Below are 22,737 nucleotides of genomic sequence, written 5' to 3'. Positions count from 1 at the left end.
TCCAATGCCTAGCTCTTTGCAAAAGAGAGATATCGGCAAGGAAAAGCTGCATTGTACCTTTGCATTTTTCTCCCAAACGAAAGACACTAGAATGAAAATTTTAAAGCCTCCTGTTAGTGCTTCATCTACACGTTATAGCCCTGAATTTTCCAATGCCTATCTCTTTGCAAAAGAGAGATATCAGCAAGGAAAAGCTGTATTGTACCTTTGCATTTTTCTCCCAAACGAAGGACACTAGAATGAAAATTTTAAAGCCTCCTATTAGTGCTTCATCTACACGTTATAGCCCTGAATTTTCCAATGCCTATCTCTTTGCAAAAGAGAGATATCGGCAAGGAAAAACTGTATTGTAACTTTGCATTTTTCTCCCAAACGAAAGACACTAAAATGAAAATTTTAAAGCCTCCTGTTAGTGCTTCATCTACACGTTATAGCCCTGAATTTTCCAATGCCTATCTCTTTGCAAAAGAGAGATATCGGCAAGGAAAAGCTGTATTGTACCTTTGCATTTTTCTCCCAAACGAAAGATACTAGAATGAAAATTTTAAATCCTACTGTTAGTGCTTCATCTGCACGTTATAGCCCTGAATTTTCCAATGCCTAGCTCTTTGCAAAAGAGAGATATCGGCAAGGAAAAGCTGTATTGTACCTTTGCATTTTTCTCCCAAACGAAAGACACTAGAATGAAAATTTTAAAGCCTACTGTTAGTGCTTCATCTACACGTTATAGCCCTGAATTTTCCAATGCCTATCTCTTTTCAAAAGAGAGATATCGGCAAGGAAAAGATGTATTGTACCTTTGCATTTTTCTCCCAAACGAAGGATACTAGAATGAAAATGTTAAAGCCTCCTATTAGTGCTTCATCTACACGTTATAGCCCTGAATTTTCCAATGCCTATCTCTTTGCAAAAGAGAGATATCGGCAAGGAAAAGTGTATTGTACTTTTGCATTTTTCTCCCAAACGAAAGACACTAGAATGAAAATTTTAAAGCCTCCTGTTAGTGCTTCATCTACACGTTATAGCCCTGCATTTTCCAATGCCTATCTCTTTGCAAAAGAGAGATATCGGCAAGGAAAAGCTGCATTGTACTTTTGCATTTTTCTCCCAAACGAAAGACACTAGAATGAAAATTTTAAAGCCTCCTGTTAGTGCTTCATCTACACGTTATAGCCCTGAATTTTCCAATGCCTATCTCTTTGCAAAAGAGAGATATCGGCAAGGAAAAGCTGTATTGTGCCTTTGCATTTTTCTCCCAAACGAAAGACACTAGAATGAAAATGTTAAAGCCTACTGTTAGTGCTTCATCTACACGTTATAGCCCTGAATTTTCCAATGCCTAGCTCTTTGCAAAAGAGAGATATCGGCAAGGAAAAGCTGTATTGTACCTTTGCATTTTTCTCCCAAACGAAAGACACTAGAATGAAAATTTTAAAGCCTCCTGTTAGTGCTTCATCTACACGTTATAGCCCTGAATTTTCCAATGCCTATCTCTTTGCAAAAGAGAGATATCGGCAAGGAAAAGCTGTATTGTACCTTTGCATTTTTCTCCCAAACGAAGGACACTAGAATGAAAATTTTAAAGCCTCCTATTAGTGCTTCATCTACACGTTATAGCCCTGAATTTTCCAATGCCTATCTCTTTGCAAAAGAGAGATATCGGCAAGGAAAAACTGTATTGTACCTTTGCATTTTTCTCCCAAACGAAAGACACTAGAATGAAAATTTTAAAGCCTCCTGTTAGTGCTTCATCTACACGTTATAGCCCTGAATTTTCCAATGCCTATCTCTTTGCAAAAGAGAGATATCGGCAAGGAAAAGCTGTATTGTACCTTTGCATTTTTCTCCCAAACGAAAGACACTAGAATGAAAATTTTAAATCCTACTGTTAGTGCTTCATCTACACGTTATAGCCCTGAATTTTCCAATGCCTAGCTCTTTGCAAAAGAGAGATATCGACAAGGAAAAGCTGTATTGTACCTTTGCATTTTTCTCCCAAACGAAAGACACTAGAATGAAAATTTTAAAGCCTCCTGTTAGTGCTTCATCTACACGTTATAGCCCTGAATTTTCCAATGCCTATCTCTTTGCAAAAGAGAGATATCGGCAAGGAAAAGCTGTATTGTACCTTTGCATTTTTCTCCCAAACGAAGGACACTAGAATGAAAATTTTAAAGCCTCCTGTTAGTGCTTCATCTACACGTAATAGCCCTGAATTTTCCAATGCCTATCTCTTTGCAAAAGAGAGATATCGGCAAGGAAATGCTGTATTGTACCTTTGCATTTTTCTCCCAAACGAAAGACACTAGAATGAAAATTGTAAAGCCTTCTGTTAGTGCTTCATCTACACGTTATAGCCCTGCATTTTCCAATGCCTATCTCTTTGCAAAAGAGAGATATCGGCAAGGAAAAGCTGTATTGTACCTTTGCATTTTTCTCCCAAACGAAAGACACTAGAATGAAAATGTTAAAGCCTACTGTTAGTGCTTCATCTACACGTTATAGCCCTGAATTTTCCAATGCCTATCTCTTTGCAAAAGAGAGATATCGGCAAGGAAAAGCTGTATTGTACCTTTGCATTTTTCTCCCAAACGAAAGACACTAGAATGAAAATTTTAAAGCCTCCTGTTAGTGCTTCATCTACACGTTATAGCCCTGAATTTTCCAATGCCTAGCTCTTTGCAAAAGAGAGATATAGGCAAGGAAAAGCTGTATTGTACCTTTGCATTTTTCTCCCAAACGAAAGACACTAGAATGAAAATTTTAAAGCCTCCTGTTAGTGCTTCATCTACACGTTATAGCCCTGAATTTTCCAATGCCTATCTCTTTGCAAAAGAGAGATATCGGCAAGGAAAAGCTGTATTGTACCTTTGCATTTTTCTCCCAAACGAAGGACACTAGAATGAAAATTTTAAAGCCTCCTATTAGTGCTTCATCTACACGTTATAGCCCTGAATTTTCCAATGCCTATCTCTTTGCAAAAGAGAGATATCGGCAAGGAAAAGCTGTATTGTACCTTTGCATTTTTCTCCCAAACGAAGTACACTAGAATGAAAATTTTAAAGCCTCCTGTTAGTGCTTCATCTACACGTTATAGCCCTGAATTTTCCAATGCCTATCTCTTTGCAAAAGAGAGATATCGGCAAGGAAATGCTGTATTGTACCTTTGCATTTTTCTCCCAAACGAAAGACACTAGAATGAAAATTTTAAAGCCTCCTGTTAGTGCTTCATCTACACGTTATAGCCCTGCATTTTCCAATGCCTATCTCTTTGCAAAAGAGAGATATCGGCAAGGAAAAGCTGCATTGTACTTTTGCATTTTTCTCCCAAACGAAAGACACTAGAATGAAAATTTTAAAGCCTCCTGTTAGTGCTTCATCTACACGTTATAGCCCTGAATTTTCCAATGCCTAGCTCTTTGCAAAAGAGAGATATTGGCAAGGAAAACTGTATTGTACCTTTGCATTTTTCTCCCAAACGAAAGACACTAGAATGAAAATTTTAAAGCCTCCTGTTAGTGCTTCATCTACACGATATAGCCCTGAATTTTCCAATGCCTAGCTCTTTGCAAAAGAGAGATATCGGCAAGGAAAAGCTGTATTGTACCTTTGCATTTTTCTCCCAAACGAAAGACACTAGAATGAAAATTTTAAAGCCTCCTATTAGTGCTTCATCTACACGTTATAGCCCTGAATTTTCCAATGCCTATCTCTTTGCAAAAGAGAGATATCGGCAAGGAAAAGCTGTATTGTACCTTTGCATTTTTCTCCCAAACGAAGTACACTAGAATGAAAATTTTAAAGCCTCCTGTTAGTGCTTCATCTACACGTTATAGCCCTGAATTTTCCAATGCCTATCTCTTTGCAAAAGAGAGATATCGGCAAGGAAATGCTGTATTGTACCTTTGCATTTTTCTCCCAAACGAAAGACACTAGAATGAAAATTTTAAAGCCTCCTGTTAGTGCTTCATCTACACGTTATAGCCCTGCATTTTCCAATGCCTATCTCTTTGCAAAAGAGAGATATCGGCAAGGAAAAGCTGCATTGTACTTTTGCATTTTTCTCCCAAACGAAAGACACTAGAATGAAAATTTTAAAGCCTCCTGTTAGTGCTTCATCTACACGTTATAGCCCTGAATTTTCCAATGCCTAGCTCTTTGCAAAAGAGAGATATTGGCAAGGAAAAGCTGTATTGTACCTTTGCATTTTTCTCCCAAACGAAAGACACTAGAATGAAAATTTTAAAGCCTCCTGTTAGTGCTTCATCTACACGATATAGCCCTGAATTTTCCAATGCCTATCTCTTTGCAAAAGAGAGATATCGGCAAGGAAAAGCTGTATTGTACCTTTGCATTTTTCTCCCAAACGAAGGACACTAGAATGAAAATTTTAAAGCCTCCTGTTAGTGCTTCATCTACACGTTATAGCCCTGAATTTTCCAATGCCTATTTCTTTGCAAAAGAGAGATATCGGCAAGGAAAAGCTGTATTGTACCTTTGCATTTTTCTCCCAAACGAAAGACACTAGAATGAAAATTTTAAAGCCTACTGTTAGTGCTTCATCTACACGTTATAGCCCTGAATTTTCCAATGCCTAGCTCTTTGCAAAAGAGAGATATCGGCTTGGAAAAGATGTATTGTACCTTTGCATTTTTCTCCCAAACGAAAGACACTAGAATGAAAATTTTAAAGCCTCCTGTTAGTGCTTCATCTACACGTTATAGCCCTGAATTTTCCAATGCCTAGCTCTTTGCAAAAGAGAGATATTGGCAAGGAAAAGCTGTATTGTACCTTTGCATTTTTCTCCCAAACGAAAGACACTAGAATGAAAATTTAAAAGCCTCCTGTTAGTGCTTCATGTACGCGGTATAGCCCTGAATTTTCCAATGCCTAGCTCTTTGCAAAAGAGAGATATCGGCAAGGAAAAGCTGTATTGTACCTTTGCATTTTTCTCCCAAACGAAAGACACTAGAATGAAAATTTTAAAGCCTCCTGTTAGTGCTTCATCTACACGTTATAGCCCTGAATTTTCCAATGCCTATCTCTTTGCAAAAGAGAGATATCGGCAAGGAAATGCTGTATTGTACCTTTGCATTTTTCTCCCAAACGAAAGACACTAGAATGAAAATTTTAAAGCCTCCTGTTAGTGCTTCATCTACACGTTATAGCCCTGAATTTTCCAATGCCTATCTCTTTGCAAAAGAGAGATATCGGCAAGGAAATGCTGTATTGTACCTTTGCATTTTTCTCCCAAACGAAAGACACTAGAATGAAAATTTTAAAGCCTCCTGTTAGTGCTTCATCTACACGTTATAGCCCTGCATTTTCCAATGCCTATCTCTTTGCAAAAGAGAGATATCGGCAAGGAAAAGCTGCATTGTACTTTTGCATTTTTCTCCCAAACGAAAGACACTAGAATGAAAATTTTAAAGCCTCCTGTTAGTGCTTCATCTACACGTTATTGCCCTGAATTTTCCAATGCCTAGCTCTTTGCAAAAGAGAGATATTGGCAAGGAAAAGCTGTATTGTACCTTTGCATTTTTCTCCCAAACGAAAGACACTAGAATGAAAATTTTAAAGCCTCCTGTTAGTGCTTCATCTACACGTTATAGCCCTGAATTTTCCAATGCCTATCTCTTTGCAAAAGAGAGATATCGGCAAGGAAAAACTGTATTGTACCTTTGCATTTTTCTCCCAAACGAAAGACACTAGAATGAAAATTTTAAAGCCTCCTGTTAGTGCTTCATCTACACGTTATAGCCCTGAATTTTCCAATGCCTATCTCTTTGCAAAAGAGAGATATCGGCAAGGAAAAGCTGTATTGTACCTTTGCATTTTTCTCCCAAACGAAGGACACTAGAATGAAAATTTTAAAGCCTCCTATTAGTGCTTCATCTACACGTTATAGCCCTGAATTTTCCAATGCCTATCTCTTTGCAAAAGAGAGATATCGGCAAGGAAAAGCTGTATTGTACCTTTGCATTTTTCTCCCAAACGAAGTACACTAGAATGAAAATGTTAAAGCCTCCTGTTAGTGCTTCATCTACACGTTATAGCCCTGAATTTTCCAATGCCTATCTCTTTGCAAAAGAGAGATATCGGCAAGGAAAAGCTGTATTGTACCTTTGCATTTTTCTCCCAAACGAAAGACACTAGAATGAAAATTTTAAAGCCTCCTGTTAGTGCTTCATCTACACGTTATAGCCCTGAATTTTCCAATGCCTATCTCTTTGCAAAAGAGAGATATCGGCAAGGAAATGCTGTATTGTACCTTTGCATTTTTCTCCCAAACGAAAGACACTAGAATGAAAATTTTAAAGCCTCCTGTTAGTGCTTCATCTACACGTTATAGCCCTGCATTTTCCAATGCCTATCTCTTTGCAAAAGAGAGATATCGGCAAGGAAAAGCTGCATTGTACTTTTGCATTTTTCTCCCAAACGAAAGACACTAGAATGAAAATTTTAAAGCCTCCTGTTAGTGCTTCATCTACACGTTATAGCCCTGAATTTTCCAATGCCTATCTCTTTGCAAAAGAGAGATATCGGCAAGGAAAAGCTGTATTGTACCTTTGCTTTTTTCTCCCAAACGAAAGACACTAGAATGAAAATTTTAAAGCCTCCTATTAGTGCTTCATCTACACGTTATAGCCCTGAATTTTCCAATGCCTATCTCTTTGCAAAAGAGAGATATCGGCAAGGAAAAGCTGCATTGTACTTTTGCATTTTTCTCCCAAACGAAAGACACTAGAATGAAAATTTTAAAGCCTCCTGTTAGTGCTTCATCTACACGTTATAGCCCTGAATTTTCCAATGCCTAGCTCTTTGCAAAAGAGAGATATTGGCAAGGAAAAGCTGTATTGTACCTTTGCATTTTTCTCCCAAACGAAAGACACTAGAATGAAAATTTAAAAGCCTCCTGTTAGTGCTTCATCTACACGGTATAGCCCTGAATTTTCCAATGCCTAGCTCTTTGCAAAAGAGAGATATCGGCAAGGAAAAGCTGTATTGTACCTTTGCATTTTTCTCCCAAACGAAAGACACTAGAATGAAAATTTTAAAGCCTCCTGTTAGTGCTTCATCTACACGTTATAGCCCTGAATTTTCCAATGCCTATCTCTTTGCAAAAGAGAGATATCGGCAAGGAAATGCTGTATTGTACCTTTGCATTTTTCTCCCAAACGAAAGACACTAGAATGGAAATTTTAAAGCCTCCTGTTAGTGCTTCATCTACACGTTATAGCCCTGCATTTTCCAATGCCTATCTCTTTGCAAAAGAGAGATATCGGCAAGGAAAAGCTGCATTGTACTTTTGCATTTTTCTCCCAAACGAAAGACACTAGAATGAAAATTTTAAAGCCTCCTGTTAGTGCTTCATCTACACGCTATTGCCCTGAATTTTCCAATGCCTAGCTCTTTGCAAAAGAGAGATATTGGCAAGGAAAAGCTGTATTGTACCTTTGCATTTTTCTCCCAAACGAAAGACACTAGAATGAAAATTTTAAAGCCTCCTGTTAGTGCTTCATCTACACGTTATAGCCCTGAATTTTCCAATGCCTATCTCTTTGCAAAAGAGAGATATCGGCAAGGAAAAACTGTATTGTACCTTTGCATTTTTCTCCCAAACGAAAGACACTAAAATGAAAATTTTAAAGCCTCCTGTTAGTGCTTCATCTACACGTTATAGCCCTGAATTTTCCAATGCCTATCTCTTTGCAAAAGAGAGATATCGGCAAGGAAAAGCTGTATTGTACCTTTGCATTTTTCTCCCAAACGAAGGACACTAGAATGAAAATTTAAAAGCCTCCTGTTAGTGCTTCATCTACACGGTATAGCCCTGAATTTTCCAATGCCTATCTCTTTGCAAAAGAGAGATATCGGCAAGGAAAAGCTGTATTGTACCTTTGCATTTTTCTCCCAAACGAAAGACACTAGAATGAAAATTTTAAAGCCTCCTGTTAGTGCTTCATCTACACGTTATAGCCCTGAATTTTCCAATGCCTAGCTCTTTGCAAAAGAGAGATATTGTGCTTCCTAGCTGTTTTTTATAAAATCACTTAATTAAATCTAACTCTGATTACGTCAGAGAAGGCCAGGTACCCTACACCATAAGAGGGGGTTTGAAATTTTGACTTGTCTACTTAAAGATCACCAAAATCTGATGACAAGGTCAATTACATCCCTGGGTGGGATTGAACCTCCAACCTTTTGGTTAATAGCCCATGTAAGTGCAAGAAATCCTGAAGCACTCACTCATCATGGGAAAGTACCAATGTGTATCTTGATTATTGACTTTTTAAAGTTTTTCTAGGAAACGTTCTAGATGAATGATTATTAGCCTTTGTCAGTATTGACTTTTGCAAGGTGTCTCTGTGGCGCAATCAGTTAGTGTGTAAGGCTATTAACCAAAAGGTTGGTGGTTCAATCCCACCCAGGGACTTAATTGACCTTGTTATCAGATTTTGGTGATCTTTAAGTAGACAAGTCAAAATTTCAAACCCACTGTTATGGTGTAGGGTACCTGGCCTTCTCTGATGTTTAGATTTGATTCAGTGATTTTATAAAAACAGCTAGGAAGCACAATTTAGCAGTGGGTTGCAGAGAAAAAGAAATATGCTGGCAGAAAAATCCAATTGAGTGATTAAACAGCTCTTCATTTTCTGGCTTTATTTTTATACTAACAAATTTGTTCTCTGAAAAGTGTCCACAAAGCCAAGTCTCTGATTAACACCTTTGTAGGGATGGTTTTTCACCTATTACTAAATTAAACTTGCTTCATTGGAAAGGCAGCAAGATGCATCCTCATTTCAATGTCTACTGAAATAATACAGGTTGACACCAGGAAACATTAACGCCACTGCATCCTTGCTGCTTTCGCATGTGGAAGTCTGTTTAATGTGAAAACAAGGTGATATCTAATTAGCACACAGGTAAGGAATTAAGAAAATCTTTATTTAAGGGTGAAGATGTTTCTCACAAAATCGTTGCCCCAATGCATCATTGAAATTCAAGCTGGAAAGATGATTTTAATATATCACTTGTACATTTTGCATTGCTCTTCTGGTGACAATGTAGTTTGTTTTGTCAATTACCATTTTAATAATCGGGTAAAGAAAATTAATTGGATTTTTGAAAGAAAACAATACTGTCAATATACTATTAAAACAAATTAAAATGGTAAAAGTTATTGTACTTTAAGTAAAAATAAAAGAGCAAAAATATCAATCCCAGTTTTTGATTACTTTAATTAACAAAAAAAAATGCACATAGCAGAGGATAGTTTCGATCAATCAACCTCTGGGTTATGGGCCCAGCATGCTTCCATTGCACTACTCTGCTGCTCATGGAAGTGTAAGAGATCCTGAAGACTAAATTGATTAAAGGCCTAAAAATACTGGACTATAAGGAAAGACTTACTAGGCTGAATATTTATACACTAGAAAAGAGGTGCCTAAGAGGAGATATTATTAATATCTTCAAATATGTAAAGATACATAACAAAGAGTTATCAGAGGAATTATTTATTAAACGAACACGTGGTCACTCGCTGCGACTGGAGGAAAGTTCAGAACGCAATGGAGGAAAGGTTTCTTCACTGTTAGGGCAATCAGGATGTGGAATTCCCTGCCAGGGAAGGTGGTAATGGCGGACTCTGTAATTGGATTTAAAAAAGGAATGGATACATTTCTGAATGAAAAAGCTATCCAAGGTTATAATACTTAAAATATCAACATGGTTAATCCGGGGGTAACATGAGTTATAGTAGCTAACTAGTCATAAAACATTATTCAGCAAGTATGTAGAATCATCACAACTTAAAACAGGTTGAACACGATGGGCAATTTGCCTCTATTCAACCTCAAAAACTATGTTACTATATTACTATGTTATTGTAGTATACAGAACACCACAATGCAATGAGCAGTGATAGTGAGCACTGATGAGGATACTAGAACTGACACTGAGCAGCAAGATGCAGCACTGGACTATTAGTAATGTACTGTAGTATGCTGAGCACCACAATGCAGCACAAGACAATGAGCAGTGATACTGAGCACTGATGAGGATACTACTGAGAACTGACACTGAGCAGGAGAGACACACTACTAGTATTACTGAGCAGCAATAAGTAACCACTGATACTGAGCACTGATATTGAGATTTCCACTGAGAGAACATAGCCACGTCCTCTCCGCTCTCTCTTCAATGCACGAGTAAAAATGGCAGCAACGCGCAGCTCTTTATATGGAATCCGAATCTCGCGAGAATCCGACAGCGGGATGATGACATTTTCCCTTGTTCAGGTTTTCCGAGTCAGGCGGGAACAACCGAGCCTGCCTCGGACCAGTGTAAACAACGTGGAGTTCGTGGGGAATTCGGTTCTCGGAGAACCGAACCCGCTCCTCTCTACCTTATACCCATCAATTTTTTTATTTTCAATCTAAGCCCCTGCAGTTTTCTGTAAGCATCTGCTTCGCTATGATGATCAACAAGTCACAAGGGCAAACACTCAGGGTTTGAGGCGTAGATCTTAGGACCAGCTGCTACAAGCATGGCAGAGGTGTCACTATCACTGGTGACACCCAGAGAGGTGGCGAGGGAGATTGTAATGCAGTGCGCGCAGATAAGCAGCGCAATGGTAAAAAGGAGGCATGGTTTCATAGGTAGGGGCGTGGCCTGGTGGCCTGAATCTACATTTTGTTGCTCCGGGTGTCCCGGGGGTTGGGGGCTGCACCCGGGGACTAGTGTGTGAGCGGTGCTGGCTCCTGCACAGTGACAGGGCATGGCCACCCAGCATGACGCCTCCCTTCTTGACCATGCTGTAATTGCAGTCGCACTGCAGTTCAGCGTGATCATAAAAAATGGTGTAGGCTCCTGCTGGTGCAGACTGTATGTGCGCGCAGGAAGCCGCCACCATTTTTGTGATCACAGCGGCTGAATGTGATGTCATACAGCCGCTGTGACCACGCCCCCTGTGTCTCCTCCGTTGCAGACCCCATTTTGAAGCCTTGCCCCCGCACCGCTCCATCCCTGACTTGGAAATGGAGTGTTGCTGACCCACCTCTCCCCCCCTTCCCCGCCCCGATTGACAGGCAGAGGCGATCACATTCTCTGCGGGGTGCCGCAGAAAATGCAGGCACATGCGTATGCTCTTAGCAATTTTTGCAGTTGGATCGCTTATTGCGATTGCAATCCAACCTGAATCAGGCCCTATTACCTATCACAATGCGCTGCGGGCAGTACAAAATTGGGTTAATATAGGAGAAAAACCCCCAGACCTGTGCTCCTTAACTGTACCTGGTGGCTAGTGGAGCGGCTGCCCAGTAATCAGTGTCCACCGCAGTGCGCACACGGCCCACCCCCTACGGCCTCGCTCCCCTTCATCAGCGGCCTCGTGATCCGGAAGGGTGGTGTGTGTGTGACTGACCTTAGGATGAAACCGGAGCCTCCGCTGCAGTGACCCAGCAACCAGGGCACGGGAGTATACAGCGCCGCTGGGAGTGATGAAGCTGCAGTAAAGATGTCTATTAGACCTAGCCTGCTGCAGCCCTTGTAGATTCTCATAAAACAAGTTCTTCTTTTCTTGTCAAAATTAATAGCTAAGAATAGGCTGCCTGAGGCAGGCCCCTGTTAATTGGCCTGCTACTGAAGGCACCAACTACAAACTGAGCTCCCTGTTCATGGAAGCGGGGTTATAGAGGAGAATGCACTGAGCTTCTTGGGAACAGTCAAAAGCTTTGAGCCGGTTGGTGCCTCAGATCAAGATCCTACTCTACACCCCAATGTGAATCCTTGTGGAGTCCAGTGTACCCCACAGAAGAAATTAATGTGTCACACCCATTGGCAGCAACCTTAGAATAGCTGCTGACGGGCACAATTGAGAAAGGAAGGGGGGGGGGGACATTTGAATCCAGCACATAGATGCAATTCAAATATGTAATTTGTACCTTCCTATTTTAAAATATAATGGATGAACCTCACCCTGTGAGAACAATCTTCATGATCAAGAGATCTAATATGTAAAATAAGTATGAGTTGGGATAGGGCTGGGGAGGGTGGCAGCTCGGGCAGCCCCTCCCCCGTCAAGTTAAGGAGATTCAACTGAGGAAGCACAAGGGAACTCTCGTCTGGGGACAACAACTGCAGGGAGACCACATCTTTTCAGATGAACATGGGAGGGCGGAAGGCTGCCTAATACTGAAGCACCATCAAATATCAAACCATATCCAACAACTAGTACAAGCATTCCTGGGGGAAGGTCTGCAGCAGACGGATTTGCATACGGTGATGTCATCCAAGCAGTGGGCCAAAGTTGGCTGGAACCCTCATCTGCATATAAAAAGAGAAAAGGGGCATGCAGGGCATGGCGGCCTTTTGCAGTGCTTGGATGACCCCTAGTTCGCATTAAACACCCCCACCCTCCTTTGGTGTGGGGCTCATGTTGGCCATGCCCCATCCCCTGAAGCATTCATGCTGATTTCTTGCAGCAGCTGGGCACTGTAACAGCTCCAGAGCTGCTCTGTAAGGCAAGTAAAAGGGTGTGGGCCCTGCAGCACCACCTGTAGTTCGCATTGTGCGTTGGAAGGCACAAAGTAAGCAGACGGGAGGAGAAGTCAGGATAGTACACAAGGGCATCCTTTTCTCTTAGTCCGTAGAGGATGCTGGGGTCACATTAAGAACCATGGGGTATAGACGGGATCCGCAAGAGACATGGGCACTTTAAGACTTTCAAAGGGTGTGAACTGGCTCCTCCCTCTATGCCCCTCCTCCAGACTCCAGTTATAGGAACTGTGCCCAGGGAGACGGACATTTCGAGGAAAGGATTTATTGTTAAACTAAGGTGAGCATCTTACCAGCTCACACCTTAAGCATGCCGCAGAACGTGGCATTCAACAGAACACAAGCCAACGGCATGAACAATTGCAGCAAAAAGCTGACCAGAACCGTAACACAACATGTGTATAACCACAAGTAATAACTGCAGACACAGTATGGACTGGGACGGGTGCCCAGCATCCTCTACGTACTAAGAGAAAAGGATTTACCGGTAGGTATTAAAATCCTATTTTCTCATACGACCTAGAGGATGCTGGGGTCACATTAAGAACCATGGGGTTATACCAAAGCTCTTGAACGGGTGGGAGAGTGCGTACGACTCTGCAGCACCGAATGACCCAACTTGAGGTTATCATCAGCCAAGGTATCAAACTTGTAAAACTTAGCAAAAGTGTTTACTAAATAGCTGCTCGGCAAAGTTGCAATGCCGAGACTCCCCGACCAGCTGCCCAGGATGAACCCACCTTTCTAGTAGAATGGGTCTTCACCTAATTCAGTAACGGCAATCCTGCCGTGGAATGAGCATGCTGAATCTTACCACAGATCCAGCGCATAATGGTCTGCATGGAAGCAGGACACCCAATCATGTTGGGAGCATACAGGACAAACAGAGCCTCTGTTTTCCTAATCTGAACCGTTCTGGTGACATAAATTTTCAAAGTTCTGACCACAGCCAGAGACTTTGACTCAACGAAGGTGTCAGTGGCCAAAGGCACCATGTGGAAAGATGAACCACCTTCGGCAGAAATTGTTGACGTGTCCTCAATTCTGCTCTATCTTCATGAAAGATCAAATAAAGGCTCTTGTGATACTGCATGGTTTGTACTGTTTTCCATGTGCTCCCAGATCTTTCAAGCAAGTAGCATGGTCAAGAAAGTTCTGTTTGAAAAGAAACAAACATTTACTGTCATTGTTATGCAAATAAACTTACATTAAAGCTAACAAGAAAGCACACTCGTTCTGTCTTTAAACTGATAAAAGAAACCCCAATAATATGGGGCATGCAAAAATTGAGATAAAACTCAGTTTTGCTCCTCTCCACGGAAATCTTTAATAAAAGGCGAAATATTTGTTAGTTCTGAAGAGAAACCAGAGCATGACCAAGATTCCACCTGTCGCCTGAGTGCCATGCCAGCAGTTCTCATTCAGCTCAAAGTGAGCACCCAATTTGAATGAAAGAAAGCAGATTTCTCACCAGGCTTCCCCTTGCTATAAACATGGTTTGTACTCTTTTCCATGTGCTCCCAGATCTTTCAAACAATTAGTGTGGTCAAGAAAGTTCTGTTTGAAAAGAAACAAACATTTACTGTCATTTCTATGCAAATGAGCTTACATTAAAGCACACTCGTTCTATCTTTAAACCAATAAAATAAAACCCCAATAAGATGGGGCATGCAAAAATTGAGATAAAACTCAGTTTTGCTCCTCTCCACGGAAATCTTTAGTAAAAGGCGAAAGATTTGTTCGTTCTGAAGAGAAACCACAGCATGACCAAGATTCTACCTGTCGCCTGAGTGCCATGCCAGCAGTCCTCATTCAGCTCAAAGTGAGCACCCAATTTGAAAGAAAGAAAGCAGATTTCTCACCAAGCTTCCCCTTGCTATAAACATGGTTTGTACTCTTTTCCATGTGCTCCCAGATCTTTCAAGCAATTAGTATAGTCAAGAAAGTTCTGTTTGAAAAGAAACAAACATTTACTGTCATTTCTACGCAAATGAGCTTACATTAAAGCACACTCGTTCTATCTTTAAACTGATAAAAGAAACCCCAATAAGACGGGGCATGCAAAAATTGAGATAAAACTCAGTTTTGCTCCTCTCCATGGAAATCTTTAGTAAAAGGCGAAAGATTTGTTCGTTCTGAAGAGAAACCAGAGCATGACCAAGATTCCACCTGTCGCCTGAGTGCCGTGCCAGCAGTCCTCATTCAGCTCAAAGTGAGCACCCAATTTGAAAGAAAGAAAGCAGATTTCTCACCAGGCTTCCCCTTGCTATAAGCATGGTTTGTACTCTTTTCCATGTGCTCCCAGATCTTTCAAGCAATTAGTATGGTCAAGAAAGTTCTGCTTGAAAAGAAACAGACATTTATTGTCATTGTTATGCAAATAAACTTACATTAAAGCTAACAAGAAAGCACACTCGTTCTGTCTTTAATCCGATAAAAGAAACCCCAATAATATGGGGCATGCAAAAATTGAGATAAAACTCAGTTTTGCTCCTCTCCACGGAAATCTTTAGTAAAAGGCGAAAGATTTGTTCGTTCTGAAGAGAAACCAGAGCATGACCAAGATTCCACCTGTCGCCTGAGTGCCGTGCCAGCAGTCCTTATTCAGATCAAAGTGAGCGCCCAATTTGAAAGAAAGCAGATTTCTCACCTGTCTTCTCCTTGCTATAAGCATGGTTTGTACTGTATTCCATGTGCTCCCAGATCTTTCAAGCAAGTAGCATGGTCAAGAAAGTTCTGTTTGAAAAGAAACAAACATTTACTGTCATTTCTATGCAAATGAGCTTACATTAAAGCACACTCATTCTATCTTTAAACCGATAAAAGAAACCCCAAAAAGATGGGGCATGCAAAAATTGAGATAAAACTCGGTTTTGCTCCTCTCCACGGAAATCTTTAGTAAAAGGCGAAAGATTTGTTCGTTCTGAAGAGAAACCAGAGCATGACCAAGATTTTTATCTGAAAATATGTGTTCTCCCTGCAGTTGTTGTCCCCAGATGAGAGTTCCCTTGTGCTGCCTCAGTTGAATCTCCTTTACTTGACAGGGGGATGCTCGAGCAGCGACCCTCCCCAGCTCTAGCCCAACTCCTACTTACCTGCCAGGTGAGATACTATGATCATGAAGGTGCTTCTCCCAGGGCAAGGCTCACCCATTGCACTCTGGGTGTGCTGCTTCTGCGATTTCCCCAAATGTGGGAAACTTGACTGCATAATTTGTGTTTCCCCTGGTCGGCTCTCGTATAATTCAGATCTCTTTGTCTCAGGTCTCTCTCCAGCCTAGTTTGCTGTCTGTTTCTACTTCTCTTTTCTTGAGCCGCTCCCTTCTATGCCCTTGCGCACTATCCTGACTTCTCCCGTCTGCTTACTTCGTGCCTTCCAACGCACAATGCAAACTACAGGTAGTGCTGCAGGACCCACACCCTTTTACTTGCCTTACAGAGCGTCTCTGGAGCAGTTACAGTGCCCAGCTGCTGCAAGAAATCAGCTTGAATGCTTCAGGGGCTGGGGAATAGCCAACATGAGCCCCACACCGAAGGAGGGTGGAGGTGTGTAATGCGAACTAGGGGTCATCCAAGCGCCGCAAAAGGCCGCCATGCCCTGCACGCCCCTTGTCTCTTTTCATATGCAGACGAGGGTTGAAGCCAACTTTGACCCACTGTTTGGATGACATCACCATATGCAAATCCATCTGCTGCAGGCCTTCCCCCAGGAATGCTTGCACTAGTTGTTGCATTTGGTTTGTTGTTTGGGGGTGCTTCAGTATTAGGCAGCCTTCTGCCCTCCCATGTTCATCTGAAAATATGTGTTCTCCCTGCAGTTGTTGTCCCCAGATGAGAGTTCCCTTGTGCTGCCTCAGTTGAATCTCCTTTACTTGACAGAGATGTGCCTGAGCAGCGGCCCTCCCCAGCCCTATCCCAAATCATACTTATTTTGCATAGGCGATACCATGGTCATGAAGATTGTTCTCCCAGGGTGAGGTTCATTCATTGCATTCTGGGTATGCTGACCCCTGTGATTTCCCCAAATGTGGGAAACTCGACTGCATTATTTGTGGTAGTGGGGGACTGTGTTTGTGCTTTCCTCTGGTCAGCTCTGGTAAAAATCAGATTTCTTTATCTCAGATCTTCCTCTAGCCTTGTTCTTCTTTCGAGAGTTCCCTTGTGCTGCCTCAGTTGGATCTCTTTCACTTGACAAGGGGGTGCCCGAGCAGCGACCCTCCCCAGCTCTAGCCCAACTCCTACTTACCTGCCAGGTGAGATACTATGATCATGAAGGTGCTTCTCCCAGGGCAAGGCTCACCCATTGCACTCTAGTTGTGCTGCCCCTGTGATTTCCCCAAATGTGGGAAACTTGACTGCATAATTTGTGTTTCCCTTGGTCGGCTCTCGTATAATTCAGATCTCTTTGTCTCAGGTCTCTCTCCAGCCTAGTTTGCTGTCTGTTTCCACTTCTCTTTTCTTGAGCCGCTCCCTTCTATGCCCTTGCGCACTATCCTGACTTCTCCCGTCTGCTTACTTCGTGCCTTCCAACGCACAATGCAAACTACAGGTAGTGCTGCAGGGCCCACACCCTTTTACTTGCCTTACAGAGCAGCTCTGGAGCAGTTACAGTGCCCAGCTGCTGCAAGAAATCAGCTTGAATGCTTCAGGGGCTGGGGCATAGCCAACATGAGCCCCACACCGAAGGAGGGTGGAGGTGTGTAATGCGAACTAGGGGTCATCCAAGCGCCGCAAAAGGCCGCCATGCCCTGCACGCCCCTTTTCTCTTTTCATATGCAGACGAGGGTTGAAGCCAACTTTGACCCACTGCTTGGATGGCATCACCATATGCAAATCCATCTGCTGCAGGCCTTCCCCCAGGAATGCTTGCACTAGTTGTTGCATTTGGTTTGTTGTTTGGGGGTGCTTCAGTATTAGGCAGCCTTCTGCCCTCCCATGTTCATCTGAAAATATGTGTTCTCCCTGCAGTTGTTGTCCCCAGATGAGAGTTCCCTTGTGCTGCCTCAGTTGAATCTCCTTTACTTGACAGAGATGTGCCTGAGCAGCGGCCCTCCCCAGCCCTATCCCAAATCATACTTATTTTGCATAGGAGAGACCATGGTCTTGAAGATTGTTCTCCCAGGGTGAGGTTCATTCATTGCATTCTGGGTATGCTGACCCATGTGATTTCCCCAAATGTGGGAAACTCAACTGCATTATTTGTGGTAGTGGGGGACTGTGTTTGTGCTTTCCTCTGGTCAGCTCTAGTAAAAGTCAGATTTCTTTGTTTCAGTTCTTCCTCTAGCCTTGTTCTTCTTTCGAGAGTTCCCTTGTGCTGCCTCAGTGTGTATGGTTATTAATCAAAAGGTTGGTGGTTCAATCCCACTAAGGGACGTAATTGACCTTGTTATCAGATTTTGGTGATATTTAAGTAGACAAGTCAAAATTTCAAACCCCCTGTTATGGTGTAGGGTACCTGGCCTTCTCTGATGTAATCAGAGTTAGATTTGATTCAGTGATTTTATAAAAACAGCTAGGAAGCACAATTTAGCAGTGGGTTGCAGAGAAAAAGAAATATGCTGGCAAAAAAATCCAATTGAGTGATTAAACAGCTCTTCATTTTCTGGCTTTATTTTTATGCTAACAAATTTGTTCTCTGAAAAGTGTCCACAAAGCCAAGTCTCTGATTAACACCTTTGTAGGGATGGTTTTTCACCTATTACTAAATTAAACTTGCTTCATTGGAAAGGCAGCAAGATGCATCCTCATTTCAATGTCTACTGAAATAATACAGGTTGACACCAGGAAACATTAACGCCACTGCATCCTTGCTGCTTTCGCATGTGGAAGTCTGTTTAATGTGAAAACAAGGTGATATCTAATTAGCACACAGGTAAGGAATTAAGAAAATCTTTATTTAAGGGTGAAGGTGTTTCTCACAAAATCGTTGCCCCAATGCATCATTGAAATTCAAGCTGGAAAGATGATTTTAATATATCACTTGTACATTTTGTATTGCTCTTCTGGTGACAATGTAGTTTGTTTTTGTCAATTACCATTTTAATAATAGGGTAAAGAAAATTAAGTGGATTTTTGAAAGAAAACAATACTGTCAATATACTATTAAAACAAATTAAAATGGTAAAAGTTAGTGTACTTTAAGTAAAAATAAAAGAGCAAAAATATCAATCCCAGTTTTGGATTACTTTAATTAACAAAAAAAATGCATATAGCAGAGGATAGTTTCAATCTGCCTACCTCTGGGTTATGGGCCCAGCATTTTTCCATTGCAGTACTCTGCTGCACATGTAAGTGCAAGAGATCCTGAAGCACTCACTCATCATGGGAAAGTACCAATGTGTTTCTTCGTTGGTTGATGGAAGAAACATCTTACAAAAACTCTCCAGATTATTGACTTTTTAAAGTTTTTCTAGGAAACGTTCTAGATGAATGCTTATTAGCCTTTGTCAGTACGTACGTTTGTAAAGTGTCTCTGTGGCGCAATCTGTTAGTGTGTTTGGTTATTAATCAAAGGGTTGGTGGTTCAATCCCACCCAGGGATGTAATTGACCTTGTTATCAGATTTTGGTGATCTTTAAGTAGACAAGTCAAAATTTCAAACCCCCTTCTTATGGTGTAGGGTACCTGGCCTACTCTGATGTAATCAGAGTTAGATTTGAATCAGTGATTTTATAAAAAAAAACAGCTAGGAAGCACAATTTAGCAGTGGGTTGCAGAGAAAAAGAAATATGCTGGCAGAAAAATCCAATTGAGTGATTAAACAGCTCTTCATTTTCTGGCTTTATTTTTATGCTAACAAATTTGTTCTCTGAAAAGTGTCCACAAAGCTAAGTCTCTGATTAACACCTTTGTAGGGATGGTTTTTCACCTATTACTAAATTAAACTTGCTTCATTGGAAAGGCAGCAAGATGCATCCTCATTTCAATGTCTACTGAAATAATACAGGTTGACACCAGGAAACATTAACGCCACTGCATCCTTGCTGCTTTCGCATGTGGAAGTCTGTTTAATGTGAAAACAAGGTGATATCTAATTAGCACACAGGTAAGGAATTAAGAAAATCTTTATTTAAGGGTGAAGATGTTTCTCACAAAATCGTTGCCCCAATGCATCATTGAAATTCAAGCTGGAAAGATGATTTTAATATATCACTTGTACATTTTGTATTGCTCTTCTGGTGACAATGTAGTTTGTTTTTGTCAATTACCATTTTAATAATCGGGTAAAGAAAATTAATTGGATTTTTGAAAGAAAACAATACTGTCAATATACTATTAAAACAAATTAAAATGGTAAAAGTTATTGTACTTTAAGTAAAAATAAAAGAGCAAAAATATCAATCCCAGTTTTGGATTACTTTAATTAACAAAAAAAAAATGCATATAGCAGAGGATAGTTTCAATCTGCCTACCTCTGGGTTATGGACCCAGCATGCTTCCATTACAGTACTCTGCTGCACATGTAAGTGCAAGAGGTCCTGAAGCACTCACTTATCATGGGAAAGTACCAATGTGTTTCTTCATTGGTTGATGGAAGAAACATCTTACAAAAACTCTCCACATTATTGACTTTTTAAAATGTTTCTAGGAAACGTTCTAGATGAATGCTTATTAGCCTTTGTCAGTATGTACTTTTGCAAAGTGTCGCTGTGGCGCAATCAGTTAATGTGTATGGTTATTAACCAAAAGGTTGGTGGTTCAATCCCACCCAGGGACGTAATTGACCTTGTTATCAGATTTTGGTGATCTTTAAGTAGACAAGTCAAAATTTCAAACCCCCTGTTATGGTGTAGGGTACCTGGCCTTCTCTGATGTAATCAGAGTTAGATTTGATTCAGTGATTTTATAAAAACAGCTAGGAAGCACAATTTAGCAGTGGGTTGCAGAGAAAAAGAAATATGCTGGCAAAAAAATCCAATTGAGTGATTAAACAGCTCTTCATTTTCTGGCTTTATTTTTATGCTAACAAATTTGTTCTCTGAAAAGTGTCCACAAAGCCAAGTCTCTGATTAACACCTTTGTAGGGATGGTTTTTCACCTATTACTAAATTAAACTTGCTTCATTGGAAAGGCAGCAAGATGCATCCTCATTTCAATGTCTACTGAAATAATACAGGTTGACACCAGGAAACATTAACGCCACTGCATCCTTGCTGCTTTCGCATGTGGAAGTCTGTTTAATGTGAAAACAAGGTGATATCTAATTAGCACACAGGTAAGGAATTAAGAAAATCTTTATTTAAGGGTGAAGGTGTTTCTCACAAAATCGTTGCCCCAATGCATCATTGAAATTCAAGCTGGAAAGATGATTTTAATATATCACTTGTACATTTTGTATTGCTCTTCTGGTGACAATGTAGTTTGTTTTTGTCAATTACCATTTTAATAATAGGGTAAAGAAAATTAAGTGGATTTTTGAAAGAAAACAATACTGTCAATATACTATTAAAACAAATTAAAATGGTAAAAGTTATTGTACTTTAAGTAAAAATAAAAGAGCAAAAATATCAATCCCAGTTTTGGATTACTTTAATTAACAAAAAAAAATGCATATAGCAGAGGATAGTTTCAATCTGCCTACCTCTGGGTTATGGGCCCAGCATTTTTCCATTGCAGTACTCTGCTGCACATGTAAGTGCAAGAGATCCTGAAGCACTCACTCATCATGGGAAAGTACCAATGTGTTTCTTCGTTGGTTGATGGAAGAAACATCTTACAAAAACTCTCCAGATTATTGACTTTTTAAAGTTTTTCTAGGAAACGTTCTAGATGAATGCTTATTAGCCTTTGTCAGTATGTACGTTTGTAAAGTGTCTCTGTGGCGCAATCTGTTAGTGTGTTTGGTTATTAATCAAAGGGTTGGTGGTTCAATCCCACCCAGGGATGTAATTGACCTTGTTATCAGATTTTGGTGATCTTTAAGTAGACAAGTCAAAATTTCAAACCCCCTTCTTATGGTGTAGGGTACCTGGCCTACTCTGATGTAATCAGAGTTAGATTTGAATCAGTGATTTTATAAAAAAAACAACTAGGAAGCACAATTTAGCAGTGGGTTGCAGAGAAAAAGAAATATGCTGGCAGAAAAATCCAATTGAGTGATTAAACAGCTCTTCATTTTCTGGCTTTATTTTTATGCTAACGAATTTGTTCTCTGAAAAGTGTCCACAAAGCCAAGTATCTGATTAACATATTTGTAGGGATGGTTTTTCACCTATTACTAAATTAAACTTGCTTCATTGGAAAGGCAGCAAGATGCATCCTCATTTCAATATCTACTGAAATAATACAGGTTGACACCCGGAAACATTAACGCCACTGCATCCTTGCTGCTTTCTCATGTGGAAGTCTGTTTAATGTGAAAACAAGGTGATATCTAATTAGCACACAGGTAAGGAATTAAGAAAATCTTTATTTAAGGGTGAAGATGTTTCTCACAAAATCGTTGCCCCAATGCATCATTGAAATTCAAGCTGGAAAGATGATTTTAATATATCACTTGTACATTTTGTATTGCTCTTCTGGTGACACTGTAGTTTGTTTTTGTCAATTACCATTTTAATAATCGGGTAAAGAAAATTAATTGGATTTTTGAAAGAAAACAATACTGTCAATATACTATTAAAACAAATTAAAATGGTAAAAGTTATTGTACTTTAAGTAAAAAAAAAAGCTAAAATATCAATCCCAGTTTTGGATTATTTTAATGAACAAAAAAAAAATGCATATAGCAAAGGATAGTTTCAATCTGCCTACCTCTGGGTTATGGGCCCAGCATGCTTCCATTGCAGTACTCTGCTGCACATGTAAGTGCAAGAGATCCTGAAGCACTCACTCATCATGCGAAAGTAACAATGTGTTTCTTCATTGGTTGCTGGAAGAAACATCTTACAAAAACTCTCCAGATTATTGACTTTTTAAAGTTTTTCTAGGAAACGTTCTAGATGAATGCTTATTAGTCTTTGTCAGTATGTACTTTTCGCAAAGTGTCTCTGTGGCGCGATCGGTTAGTGTGTTCAGCTATTAATCAAAAGGTTGGTGGTTCAATCCCATCCAGGGACGTAATTGACCTTGTGATCAGATTTTGGTAATATTTAAGTAGACAAGTCAAAATTGCAAACCCCCTCTTATGGTGTAGGGTACCTGGCCTTCTCTGATGTAATCAGAGTTAGATTTGATTAAG

The 22,737-nt window shown here is 40.4% G+C and overlaps 9 non-coding genes across 9 annotated transcripts; 4 read left to right on the top strand and 5 right to left on the bottom strand.

The window, feature by feature from the left end:
- Positions 1-13,816: 13,816 nt before the first annotated feature.
- On the bottom strand, positions 13,817-13,932 carry LOC135045833 (U5 spliceosomal RNA). Its single transcript, XR_010238230.1, has one exon. It is a non-coding gene; the product is annotated as a U5 spliceosomal RNA (small nuclear RNA).
- A 275-nt stretch (positions 13,933-14,207) lies between these two features.
- Positions 14,208-14,323, bottom strand: LOC135045826 (U5 spliceosomal RNA). Its single transcript, XR_010238223.1, has one exon. It is a non-coding gene; the product is annotated as a U5 spliceosomal RNA (small nuclear RNA).
- Positions 14,324-14,597: 274 nt separating this feature from the next.
- LOC135045829 (U5 spliceosomal RNA) lies at positions 14,598-14,713 on the bottom strand. Its single transcript, XR_010238226.1, has one exon. It is a non-coding gene; the product is annotated as a U5 spliceosomal RNA (small nuclear RNA).
- A 286-nt stretch (positions 14,714-14,999) lies between these two features.
- Positions 15,000-15,115, bottom strand: LOC135045822 (U5 spliceosomal RNA). The gene has a single exon (XR_010238220.1). It is a non-coding gene; the product is annotated as a U5 spliceosomal RNA (small nuclear RNA).
- A 270-nt stretch (positions 15,116-15,385) lies between these two features.
- Positions 15,386-15,501, bottom strand: LOC135045825 (U5 spliceosomal RNA). Its single transcript, XR_010238222.1, has one exon. It is a non-coding gene; the product is annotated as a U5 spliceosomal RNA (small nuclear RNA).
- Positions 15,502-15,645: 144 nt separating this feature from the next.
- Positions 15,646-15,808, top strand: LOC135045771 (U1 spliceosomal RNA). The gene has a single exon (XR_010238188.1). It is a non-coding gene; the product is annotated as a U1 spliceosomal RNA (small nuclear RNA).
- Positions 15,809-16,479: 671 nt separating this feature from the next.
- On the top strand, positions 16,480-16,643 carry LOC135045869 (U1 spliceosomal RNA). The gene has a single exon (XR_010238265.1). It is a non-coding gene; the product is annotated as a U1 spliceosomal RNA (small nuclear RNA).
- Positions 16,644-16,795: 152 nt separating this feature from the next.
- On the top strand, positions 16,796-16,958 carry LOC135045814 (U1 spliceosomal RNA). The gene has a single exon (XR_010238214.1). It is a non-coding gene; the product is annotated as a U1 spliceosomal RNA (small nuclear RNA).
- A 671-nt stretch (positions 16,959-17,629) lies between these two features.
- Positions 17,630-17,793, top strand: LOC135045686 (U1 spliceosomal RNA). The gene has a single exon (XR_010238101.1). It is a non-coding gene; the product is annotated as a U1 spliceosomal RNA (small nuclear RNA).
- The last annotated feature ends 4,944 nt before the right edge of the window (positions 17,794-22,737 follow it).

This window comes from Pseudophryne corroboree, unplaced genomic scaffold (genome assembly GCF_028390025.1).
Source record: "Pseudophryne corroboree isolate aPseCor3 unplaced genomic scaffold, aPseCor3.hap2 scaffold_912, whole genome shotgun sequence".
Taxonomy (NCBI): domain Eukaryota; kingdom Metazoa; phylum Chordata; class Amphibia; order Anura; family Myobatrachidae; genus Pseudophryne; species Pseudophryne corroboree.
This window is presented reverse-complemented; position numbering and strand designations above follow the sequence as displayed.